The sequence below is a fragment of the Nothoprocta perdicaria genome, unplaced genomic scaffold, assembly GCF_003342845.1.
Source record: "Nothoprocta perdicaria isolate Ctin4 unplaced genomic scaffold, notPer1 scaffold_78, whole genome shotgun sequence".
Lineage (NCBI taxonomy): Eukaryota > Metazoa > Chordata > Aves > Tinamiformes > Tinamidae > Nothoprocta > Nothoprocta perdicaria.
In genome coordinates this window covers 1,248,776-1,262,171 of record NW_020456065.1, presented here as the reverse complement: position 1 = coordinate 1,262,171, position 13,396 = coordinate 1,248,776, and positions in this window count along the sequence as shown.

Here is a 13,396-nt window from a genome sequence, read left to right as displayed (position 1 = left end):
AAAATAATAGCAATAATATTTTTAAAGTGTGCTATATTGCTTTTGGGTGTACAGTAGGTTTATACAGAAATACTAGTGATATGTACAAATTATAACTCCACAGTCTCTGATCTGGATTGTAATAGCTGTAATAGAATTTTTGAAGTGAGTAAAAATTAAATTGTTGACTTGCTTGCAGAATGTGCTTGTCTTGTATACTCTTTACATGGGGTTGTTTTTTTGTTCGGGTTTATATGGGGTAATGAGATTTGTGCCTCAAGCCATTATCAAAAGATAAATGCAGAGGCAGCTATTCCAGAACAGCAAGATCGTACAGTCCTTCCTTATTACTACTGATTTCAATATGCAAATTTGAAGTATCAGTTATTTATTGGAGGAAGTATCAAGAATAAACAAGAAAACTCAAACAACCATATAAAGATCTATACTATCAACTATTCTGCTAGACTTTTTCTTGTGGTCTTGGAAATAAATTGCAAATAGAAAATAGTGCTGTGCCATTCTGTCACAAAATTATAGATTTAAAACCACTAAAATTCAAACCCTGGTAAATGAAACTATTTTTCTTGTCATCCCTCAGGACCACAATATTATTACATAAAGGAAACAGAAAAAAAAAAGATGTTGTTTCTACAACTAATTCTCAAAAACTATTTATGTATTTTATAAAAAGCAAATCACTAAGGGGTCATTTTTCTCTGTATTGTGTTGTTAAATTTAATCACTCTTAAAATATGTTTGCAATATTCCCACTTTGAATAGATCTACAAAATTTCACAGAAAACCAAAAAAAGTGTGTATTATTTTCTGTCATCCCTGTGGTTTTCTTTGTTATTGTATTGCTATACCTCATGCACATGCACAAGAGTGTTTCTAGTAAAATATGTTTTTATTCCTTCTTATTTAAAGAAAAAGAAAAATCTAAGCAGTTACTTTAAATTGAGGGAAGCTAAATAATCTTTTGTGGTGCACTTTTTTTGCTATCTCACTACTTATGAGATTTTAAAAGGTGAGCTATTAGCATCAATTAGCTGACATACTGCTTAAAACATTCAATGTATATGAAGTATATTACTTTTCAGATTAATTTATATCAGACTTTTACAAAAATTCTCACCACATTTAAGATGCACACCTTAAGTTCTCATCCAGACATATCAATTGCTGTGTAGAAGTAACCATCTAATTTTCTGAATAGAGCAATAGAAGGACCATAAGACGAACACCTAGAGTTTCCAATATACAGGGTTTGTTACTTCAAATCCAAAAATAATTAGAATTCAGGCATAGGTTCTTATCAGTATCTGACTTAGTGGCATGCAAATATGTCTTCTGGATTAGAGCTAATTTGTGCCCAGCTGCTCAATGCAGACATAAACCTATGTACTTAGACTGTTATCACTAATAATGAAGCGTTCCTGATTTTTAAATTCAACTAAGTTCAATTCTAGTTTCCCTGAAGCAATAGGACAATCAAATTTACATGGATTACAGTTTTACTATTACTTATAACGCAAAGCCATTTTGCTCATGATCCTATGGCTTTTACCTTTCATGTAATTTTCATCTTTGTGAAAGGATCGAAAGATCTGATACAAGACCTTGCAAGTCCTGAAACCTTGAAAGGTTTTGTTTCCGTTCATTTGGATGATAGAGGGCTTGTTTTGATTTTTACCTTAAATACTACTATGTAATTCTGTCTATGTCTTGAATGGCTATGCCATACCTGTGTATCACTGCAGAAGAAAAAACAACAAGCAAAAACAAAAAGAAACCAGTGAGGTAGACCTTTCTTTGGTGAAGATACTCAGGAATAAATCCATTTGTTTATTCATTGAAAGCCTTGATTCCGGCATCATTTTATCTGAAGATAGAGGCCTCCCACACATTTTATACTAAAAATAGCTACCAGAAATGTATCTAGGCTTAATCTAAGCGCATTGGTAAATTTCCCTATGTTAATATTGCCCAATTCATATGGAGAGTTTATCTGTAAAACAATCATATCAGCTGGACTTGTAATCTTCTACAACACACTTTTCTCTAGTCAGGGAAGTACAAGATTTTTATGGATTTCCCAATTTTCTTTCTTTCTTACTTGGTAAGGGGTTACTCCATCTTTTTCTGGATCTCTCTTTGGTTTCTGGCTGTGGTTACAGCTTTCCTTTCATTCCTATTACAGAATCACAGGATGGTTGAGGTTGGAAGGGACATCTAGATATCTAGTCCAACCCCTCAGCTCAGGCAGGGACACCCAGAGCACGTGGCATAGGGTCACGTCCAGGCAAGTTTTGAAGACCTCCAGGGGAGACTCTACAACCTTCCTGGGCAGCCTGTTCCAGGCTCTGTCACCCTCACATTGAAGAAGTTCTTCCTCACATGCAGATGAAACTTCCTGCATTTCAACTTACATCCATTGCCCATTGTCCTATCACTGACCACCATTGAGAAGAGTTTGGCCCCCTCCTCCCTACATTCTCCCCTCAGGTATTTGTACATGTCGATAAGATCCCCTCTCAGTCTGCTCTTCTCCAGGGAAAACAGGCTCAACTCGCACAGTCTTTCCTTGTACGATACATGTTCCAGTCCCCATGCTCCAGTCCCGATACATGCTCCAGTCGCACTCCACTGGACCCTCTCTAGGAGCTCCACGTCCTTCTCATACTGGAGAGCCCAGAACTGCACACAGTACTCCAGGTGCGGCCTCACCAGAGCTGAGGAGAGGGGCAGGATCACCTCCCTTAACCTGCTGGCAATGCTCCTCCTGATGCAGTCAGGATCCCATTGGCCTTCTTGGCCATGAGGGCACTGCTGACTCATGGTTAACTTGGTGTCAACCAGGACTCCCAGGCCTCCAGCTGGACTCAGCCTCATTTATTACCACCCTCTGAGCTCTGCCATCCAGCCAGTTCTCAATCCACCTCACTGTCCACCTGTGCAGTCCACACTTCCGGAGTTTTTACTATGAGGATATTATGGGAGACAGTGTCGAAAGCCTTGCTGCAGTCAAGGTAGACAACATCCACAGCTCTCCCCTCATTTCTCTGGCCAGCCATTCCGTCATAGAAGGCTATCAAATTCGTCAAACATGACTTCAAACTATTCTTTATGAACAATCTGGTGATGGGCTGTCCCAGGCCTAACTGATAAATAAACATTGAAAGAATATTTTTTTGCTCGCTAACCTACAACAGGCCCAGATGACAACTTCCAAACAGCTCAGCTGTCAGTCTCAGAGACTATCTTGTCCTCTGTTTATTAGTAAAAGAGTGGATTATAAACACTTATAAATTTCTCTAATTCATATTCCCAAATAAAATGAAATCACATGCATTAACAACTTTGTGAATCTAATTGATCTTAATGAGTGAAACAGTAATGTTTTACTCAAAAGAATAATGGCTATTTTTTCAGTTATGTCAAAAGGGTTAGTGATTACTTAGAATGTACAATAACATGAAAGAGAAAAGAAATCACACATTGGCTTTAATAAACAGGTATCCTAAACAGGCTACCTAGCAGAAAACTTTGGAGACCGCACCTTTTATGGATACATGATGCACAGGACATACACACCTTCCATAAGTAATAAAGTTGCCTGGAAAAAATATTTTGGAGACCATCAATACTGTCAAAGGACATTTCTGGATAACACTTTATTCTTACTGTCAAAATGTTTATGATCATGTATCTTCTAAAGCTAAAAATATCCCTGTCGCTTGAATAATATACTTGAGGGAATAGCTAGATAAAAGCCAAACATGCAGCTTCTTTTGAAGAACTTGACCCAACTACAGGATTTCCAGCTTCTTAGATATGGTGCTATTAGTTTGCCAGATTTTACTTATGATCCAGCTTATTGACTCCAGCTATGGCAGGATGATTGCTTGGCATGTGGTGCTTTGGTATAGGGTAGAGAGTGTTACCCTAGTCTTAAGGGAAGATCATAGTTCCACTTGTATAAGACCAACCTGTTCCTAGGCATAGTCACCACAAGGCAACCATACTGGTCACCCCTCAGAAATGAGAAAACTCCTAGAGCAGTGCAAAATTAAAATGGTTCAAAACACAAATTTTCATGTGGTTCACTTGATTTCTTGATGAGACAACCCTGTGGCATACCAAAGCCTGCCTGCATACACACTGCAAACCTTAAAAAAGGTTTTGCTGTGAGCAAATTATTTAGCTAGGAGAAAATTATGAATACAGTTTAAAGGCCAGATCTGGCAGCTTTTGATGTGAATAAGCAGCATGGAGGCCAACAGCATTTTTTTCCGGCAGAACAGAAAGAATAATACACAATCTGCTTAACACCCTTGGCATCTGAAGCTTTACCTTTAAAAAAAGTAAAAATGAGTAGTGACAATCTGTAATAGCTTGAAGATGCCCCTCAAAAGAAAATGGAAGAAATAGAAGTTGAATTGCTCTGCATGCCTGCTATAGACAGACAGAGCCAGTGTCTCTCCAGCTCATGCCTAGGTGCAGAAAATGCAGATTCTGAGGGTGCAATGGTTTTTGGCGATACAGCAAAGATTGAAATACAGGATAAAATGTAGTTTTGTAATTTTATTACATAGCTCCACACTCACCGTTTTACTCAGGTTTCCAATCCCACACGTCATCACTGTCATCACCCAGATTCAACTGGCTGAGACTGGGGATTTCAAAGGAGTAAAACAGGAATAAAAAAAAAAAAAGAGAGAGAGAAAATCAGCTATGTTTTTTGAACGATAGAATATAGCCCATCTAGACTGAGAAATTCATTGCATCATGCTTTTCTAAGATTAGTGACTGCATCACGAAAATCAAGAATATATACAGGACAAATTGATCTTCTAAAAACTAGAATCCATGTGGTGATAAGGGGAGATTTTATTAATGAAATTTACAGAAAGGGATGCTTAGAGAAATTTCTCTTTAGATTGAAATATAGGGTTATCTTTGAAAAATAATATTGCAGATGGCAAGGCTCTGACTAAAGAAAATCTAGTTAGAGCAGAAGAGAAAATCATATGTTCCAAATATACACTATAAATAGACTAGGTAGTCTTCTGGGAATATCAGCATACAGAAGAGCAGCAATAGGAAAAGCCACTATAAATGTGCAGGGCATTTTGTTTTTGTTTTCCCCCTACCCTCATCAGTTTGCTGTCATCTGACAGCATTACAGTTTCCTGCTCATCATATGTTCTAAAATCTAGTGTTTGATTCAAAATAAAGCTAATTTGCATTGGCATACTGACTTAACTCACTAGTGTATTATTACTGTGTAAGCAGGTGTACCCACAACTGCAAATAAATGCTTGCTGATGGAGTCCCAGCAGGGTTTCTGATGAGTTTTCATTTTGTTGAACCTTACCCAGGAAATTATTGTGTAAAAGCTTAGCTCTTACTTCTGCCTGAAACATTATTTAGCTACACCTGGCCAAATTCATGGCAATTATTCTAACTATTCATAGAGGACATACCAAAAATCCCATCAGCCTTTTTAAGTCATTGTCTCAAATCCTGCATTGGAACAGTGAAAAAAATCCCCCTCAGATTAATATGCACAATGAGACTTCTGATCCAAATGCTGCTCTTTCTATAACCTACATAGAGAAAGATAAAATGAAGTCTTTAAGGTGGAATCTGGGTGACACATTACTGGAATATTTTAAGGTAAAATATTTTACAGTAAAACATGTCATGCAAAGCAAAAATATTTACCTTAATGAGGGTTTTGGTAAGATATTTGATCATGTCATTAGAGATGATTTTTATTTTGACTATTCAGCTTGAGAGCATCTCCAATTATTTTGCTGTTTGGGGCTTAATGGCTTATTCAAATCAATTCAGAACATCCAAGAAATGCTGCAATGGGCACTGCATGTCCCACATTCTACAGTCTCCTATGAAGGAATTATTTAGGTCAATCTTTCTTACCTACACTAAAGGGAAAGGAAAAAAAGAAAGTTTTCAGTGAAAGCCAAAGAATAGCTATTGATGCTTTTATATAGATCTGTGAAAGTAGCTGCCAAAAGCACATTTAAAAAAACCCACAGATAATATAATATAAAGATTTGCAAGTTATCTTCAAACACATTGGCGATTATTTGAAAGTCAGAAGGAAAGATGAAAATAAATGTTTAACTTTCCTGCACTTAACCAAGTAAGCATTTTCTAAAAAATGTGGGAGTTAAATTTTCCAAATGGTTTTCCTGTTGTTTGTCACAAGTGTTCATGTGTTTTCTACTGATATGATGATAGTATACATAAAGTTTAACTAAAAAGACTATATATGGCTCTATAGAAGAATTGCCTCAGTATCTACAAAAATTAGTGATCTACTGTAGGCTTTTTGCTTTTTATTTTTTTTTTAATTTCACTCACAAAGTCTATACACTTAGGGGGCAGTAAGAATTTTTACAAACTTAAGACTAGATCTAATGTAAAATCTGTTTGGTTTCCAAAGGATATTCTGTATGGGTTTTACTCACTTACAGTGAGAGTCACTAGGCACAGTTCCTGTCGCTACTGGAAGGGGAGTACACAGGCATCCCGTATGCCTCTCAGCCACCAAGCTATTATAGTGAGACACCTGCCAGCGACTGGAGAAAAACCCCATCCTACTATGATTTATAAGGGCGCCATTTCTGATTTCCCTCTAGTACATAAGATAACTCAAAGTATCAACCACGCATACAGGTGATAACAACTCTTCCAAAGATAAGTTTTCACTGGAACTATTTTTTTCTCTTAATTTCCCCTCCAAGAATTCCCCAATTATATTTTGAACCCAACAGAATTTTGCTTTTGGAATATCAGATACAGACCTGCTGTAACTAACTTCCTACAGGATATCTTTGGAGAAATAACCATTAAAAACATAACCTGGTTCCTAAGATTTAGGTTCTTCCACCTTCCAATATTTTGAGTAGATTTTATCTCTGCTATATTGTCTTTGGAGATACATTTTTCCAGTGAGCTCTCACCTCGTCTAGTTGCAGGAAAGAGCTGTTTCTGTTTACAGTTGTAAATAGCCATTTAAATGGGTAATAGATCTTCACATTGCCATGTCTGCAGGGTATCTGCCTCATAGTTTAGCTTTTAGTTCTCATAGCTTTAAATACTACAGACATACTTTGCAGGCTTGTCTGGTCTTTCTGGCAATCCTTCATTTGGAAGGACTCTCAGTATAACCCAGTGTGGAGAGTGGTAGTAGCACAAGAGCTGGCATCTTTCTGGGTATGACTTTCAGATGCTTTTCAACTGTGAAAATGTTCCTGGGTGGCCAAAGCAAGAGAGGGAGGATAGCACATAGTCACTTGACTATCCACACACAGGTGTGCATTGTTTGAAAATCTATCTCAAGTGCTTTACATGTGCATAGAAAAAAATGCATAGTTCACTTCAGGAAGGTCAATGCAATACAAGAATGGTGCTGCACCTGAGTAGGATTAACCCTAGGCACCAACAGAGATTAAGAGTTGATCTATTGGAAAGCAATTCCTTAGGGATTTGAGAGTCCTGATTAATAACAAGTTAACCATGAGTCATCAAGGTGCCCTTGTGACAAAGAAGGCCAATGGGATCATGACCTGCATCAAGAGGAGTGTTGCCAGCAGGTTGAGGGAGATGATCCTGCCCTTCTACTCAGCTCTGGTGAAGCCACTCCTGGAGTATTGTGTGCAGTTCTGGGCTCCTCAGTACAGGAGACATGTGGAACTTCTAGAAAGATTCCAGTTTAGAGCAATGAAAATGGTTAAGGGACTCGAACATCTATCTTATGAGGAAAGACTAAGTGAACTAGGCATGTTTATCCTGGAGAAGAGAAGACTGAGAGGGAATCTTATAAACATGTTAAAATACCTGAGGGGAGAATGTAAAGAGGATGGGGCCAAACCCTTTTTGGTGGTGGCCAGCAACGAGAAAAAGGGTAATAGTTACAAACTGAAACACAGGAAGTTCTGTCTCTGTTAAGCATAGTGCATGTGAGGCCAGGCTATGGAGCACAACACATGACTTGGAAGCTGCTGTAAGGGTAGACTGGGTAGTGAGCAGGCAGGCATCACTCAGTGAGCAGGTTTCATTGTTTTGGCATCACAGCGCCACCACTCATTAGAGGGAAGTTAGGATGGTCATGCTGCCATAGGCACTGTGCTATGGTCTCAACTCCTCCTGGAAGTGAGTTATCACCTGACAGCTAAAGAGAAGTAGCTCTTATATATATATATATATATATATATATATATATAAAAAAAAAAAAAAAAAAAAAAAAAAAAGCTGCTTCTGTTTCTACCTCATGCTGAATCCAACACTCATCCAAATATGTTCCCTTGGGCAGAAGAAAGGATCCTGTTTCTGTGAGAACAGGTTCCTGCTGCCTTCTGGCTTCTGACTTGGCTCAGTGGGAAGGTAACTCCTGTCTCTCCACTCTCATTTGCTGCAAACACGGCAGTGATGGAAGCTGCTACCTCTCCTGGAAGCAAGATTTTTGAGCTGTGATTCAAAAATCACGATAGCTCCGAATTTAGCAAGGCAAATTTTAGAAAATCAAGAGTCTTGTTCCTTCTGGTGATTTGTGCTCTGATCTCAGGAGAAGCCTGAATAGAGGCACAAATCCACCAACTCACTGGGAGCCTGGTGAAAATTTTGCTTTAGAAAAAATCAGATTTTAAAAAAAAATCAATTAAAAGAAGAATTGGAAAACAGTTATGCAAGCAACTTTGTTCATTCAAGAAAAATATAAACAGCATTTTTATCTGGTCACCTTTGTTAAGATATGATTGTTACCTTGACAAAATTCATTGTCTCTCTTACTGAGATCTGCATGAGAGACTGAATGGCAGAGCTATTAATTTAATCTTTATATTTCTGATCTCACCAACGCCAGCAAACATTCCTAGCAATTCCTAATTCTTCATTATGACATTCATTATGTTCACCTAAGAGATGTCTAAATGTATTCCACATATGATAGCAACATTACTTAAAATGTAATATGACAGGAATACTTAGAATTGTTCAAAGCTGCACTGTAGAAACCAACGTGATTTGTGCTAGACATCCAGCATAGGATTTGCATATTTTGGTTTTCTACAGGCATAGTGAGAAGTCCAACTAAGTAAGGGTTTAGACATTGCAGGTGGACTAATGCTATATCCCTAGTGGCTCCACTATGAACAAGAAACCCAAACACAAACTAAAATAATGTATACAGGAAGAACAGACATGCTGACAAAGATTATTTGGCATTAAAAAGCACAGCTACAGCTGCCTACTCATTGTTACAATGCCTGCAGTAAATCTGGGATAATACTCAAAGATGAGACAAAGAACTACTGCAGAGGACTCATAAATAGGAGAAATAGACTCTGAAAGGTGTCAATTTGAATAGTTTGACTGCAGCAAAAGAAAAATTACAAGAATTCTCAAAATATGAAATTTTCAATTACAGGCAACAGCTATGAGAAAAAAATTGCTTTTCTTGGAAGAAAAGAAAAATGGGACAGGCATGTAATATGAGCAAGAAACTAGAGGTATCTGCATTCGTAGAAAATAGTGTCTTTTGTTTACGTAGCACAGTAAAAGACTATTAAATCTAGCCTTCCTGCTTTGGAACTGGGCAAGGCGATATGACCTCCGGCATGGCAAGATGACTTGTCATCACAGGAGCAACTATGGCTTATTAGCACATTGGTGTCTAGTACTTCCCTCCTGCCATAGAGTGAGAGCTTCATGGGTCTCACTTAACTTGGGAAGAAAGACAGTGGCCAGTTAACAGTGGAGGAAACTAGCCACTGGGTCCTGCAGGGTATAGTTAGGAAGGGCAATGGATAAGTGATGGTGTTTAATGAAGTGTGGGTTTGTAACTCAAAATATATTTCCAGATATACTGAAAATAAGCATAATTTATCCTTCTGTCACCTGAGAAGAGGAAATATAAATTTCTTTTTGATTTCATTGTGAATTGTCCAAAGTGATAACGTGAACCATAATTTGAACAAGAAATGAAGTATCTACCAACGTTTCCGAGAAAGACCGGAATCATGGTTCCCTCTTCAAATTCAACAATCCATGGGTTAATTAATATCTGTAAGAGAAGATGCAGAAATATCTCTTTGTGACTCTGTTTTAATGAGTATCATTTCCCACTTATCTGTCAATCATGTCTTCTTTTTTTTTGGAGGGGGGAGGTCAAACAAACAGAACTGCAAGAGGAAGAGGTTGTAGACTGAATAGTTGAAATGGCAACAAATAATCCTGTTCATATGGATTCATCAGCATTTTAATGTAATTGAGGAAAAAAAATCCTTGACAACTAATTGTGGTGTGTAATTTTTAATTTTTTTTGCATTCACATGTGATGACTGATATCCAAATATCTAATTAATTTTCTAGTGGTTAATCATATCTGAGATACATGCAACTGCAAATTGGTAAACCTTCCATGAAACTGAGTATAAGCATTAACAGAGCACACAAACAAGAAAAAATGAATTAACTCACTCTTTGAAGTTATAACTCGAATTGTTAGATTTTTTAAAAGAAATCAAAAGCATATGAATAAAAGAGACCTTATTGATGATAACCGTCATGATTTTCAGAAAGACTTTTAAGCATTTCCAGATTTAATTTGTTAAAAGAAAGGAAATAGAAGGTATTCATAAATGAGACCCCTTCATAATGAAGAAAGTTCTGAAGGTATTTATGTTAGGAATTTTGCTGTTTTTCTGATTCACAAGAAATTTGGAAAAAGGTGCAATAAAATTTGCAGATGAGACAATTACTAAGGATGGTCATAAATACTATAGTCATGATGAAACACTGAAAAAGGACCTCACAAGACACTGGATGGTGATAACAGCAGTAGAGATTCGGTGTAGGTAGATGTAAAATAATGCACCAAAGCAATCCTAGCCTGACATAGAAAATGATGAACTTAACCTGATTCTTCCCTTTTGGGACTGAGATCTTTAAAGGATAGTAGTTCTAAGATGTGCACTTAGTGGCAAGTGACAAAAATAGAAGAAAGAGCAAAACCTTTATGACCCTGTATATTTTCATATCACACTACTCAAAAATTTCTACAGTATTGGTCTGTACAATTTAGAAAGTGTAGCGAAGAATTGGTAAAGGTTCTAGAAGAACAAGGAGAGTGAGAAAGACATTACATTGTTTCTATAAGAAGCTTTGGTCGACTATTATTCCTGAGTTAGGAAAGGTAAAAATAATGAGATACACTAGAGAACAAAAAATCACGCGTTGAGTAAAGAAATGATGAAGGGATGATTCTCTCTTTCAGTGTAAGAACTAAGAAGCAAGAGACAAATTCAAAACAAAAAAACAAACAGTCCTGCCATAGGTAATCTGTGGAAATCCTTGATGTGAACACTAAATATTTATGTGCTTCCTGGTAGAGACAAATTTGGGAGAGTAAACTCTCTACAGGCTTTAAATAGAAAGATAAAAGTCTCTGGCCCAAAAAGTCTCTGAGGATTTTTTTTTTTTTATTCTGTGCCGTTTGTATGCTCTCCTGTACATATTTACTTTCCATCAGTGTCAGATGCTGCCTAAATAAAACTTTGGTACTATACAGCTTAATTCTTCTTATGTTCCTATTCTAATACTTTCCAAGGCACATTACAAAATGAACTGAAGAAAAGAAGCATTCTTTCTAATCCTTTCATAACAATAATCAAGTGCTATGTAGCTCAAGAATAGCGTTTAAGACAAATAAAGGAATATTTTAGTTTACTGGACATATTTTCAAATCCATTGTTATTAGATACCTACTTGTATAAGTTTATATACGTAATCTTACTTATATTTATTTTACATCCTCATTCAATATTTCTCATCTTCTATAGGAAAAATTGCTAAAGAACATCATGAAAATGTCATGAAGAAAAATAATAAGGAAGTATTTCCAAACAAAGAAGGAGGAGGCTATTCTGAGCTAACAATGTTATGAAATGTAAGGTGGAGAAAAGAATGATGCAAATAAATGCTTGAGGATTTGATAAACAAAAAGGAAAAGTCTGGTTTAACTGGAAAAGTTAAAAGTCTGGTTTTAATTTCTCCAGAATTGTGAATGTGCTGTAAAGTCTTTTTATCTCATCTTACATAATAGAATATTCACTGACACTGCAAATCTCTCCTGCTTATGCAAGAGAAGATAGATAAACCTTCTTCTTGTTTTTCCCCCTTCTCTTAAAAGCTTCAAGTAATTCTTCCTCTCAAATCACATCCTTCCAACACTAAATAAATCAGCTCCTATACTTGTAAAAGGCATGTTGTGAACCAGGTGGTTTGATTGATTCAACGTGTATTTTCAGAGAAAAGAAATTTAAACTTAGTTCTAAATTTTACAGTATCCTCACTTTCAACATTTGGGGAGAAGAAACAACTAAGTCTGTCAATAAAGAATAAAGCCAGACTTTATCCTTTCTTATAGATACATTGCTCTCTTTGTCAAGCCCTTTCTATAAATAGAGTTCTGTGAGATTCTCTGCATAATCACACCTTTGAAACTCCTGCTGGGCAACTGTCTAAAACAGTAGCTTAAAGTACCTGACATAGCCAGTATGGGCTTTGTATCTGTGGCATGATCTATAAGTAAGTTATTAAACAAATGCTATTCATAGTCCTCAGAGGTTTTGCTCATGACAATAGGAACATTTAGTTTTCCTTTAGTGAAAAAAATTATCGTTTCTGCCTGTCATAAAGAGTAAATCTTGTAAATCTTGAAAGGCAGAATAAGAACAGAGACACTGCAAAGCTAAGGCTTTGGTTGTATCTTTTTCTTTTTTTTTTCAGAATATAAAACCCTTGAAGTAGAAAAAAAAAGAGAGACACTTCTTACTTCTTACCTTGGAAAACTCCTTCTGTAGAATCAAAAGGAGATAAGCCTACAAGGGAGGAAGAAAATGGAAGAGGATTGTCATAGCAACCAGTTAAGAACATATTCAACACAGGAAACAATCTGATTAATCTTCTTTTTTAAGAACCGTGGCACATACTGCACAATCCAGTTCAGTAACAGGACTTTTTTTAAAAGATAGTGTATTAAATCTCACTTCATTAAAATTCAAAATTTATCTACAGAGCTTTTGACTCACTCAATGCAGTTGCAGCTTATAGGACCATAAAAGAAAGTGAATATTCTTCTGTTTGTTTAAATTGCCTAGACCATAGTTAAGCCCAAGAACTTTTGGTAAGGGACAAGGAAAAGGATGTGTTATTTTCCCTTACTCTAAAAACAAGAACATTCCAGAACTAAACTGGTCTGGGCTAGAGACCAAAAAAAGCAATCCCAACTTTCCTTTCCTTTCCTTTCCTTTCCTTTCCTTTCCTTTCCTTTCCTTTCCTTTCCTTTCCTTTCCTTTCCTTTCCTTTCCTTTCCTTTCCTTTC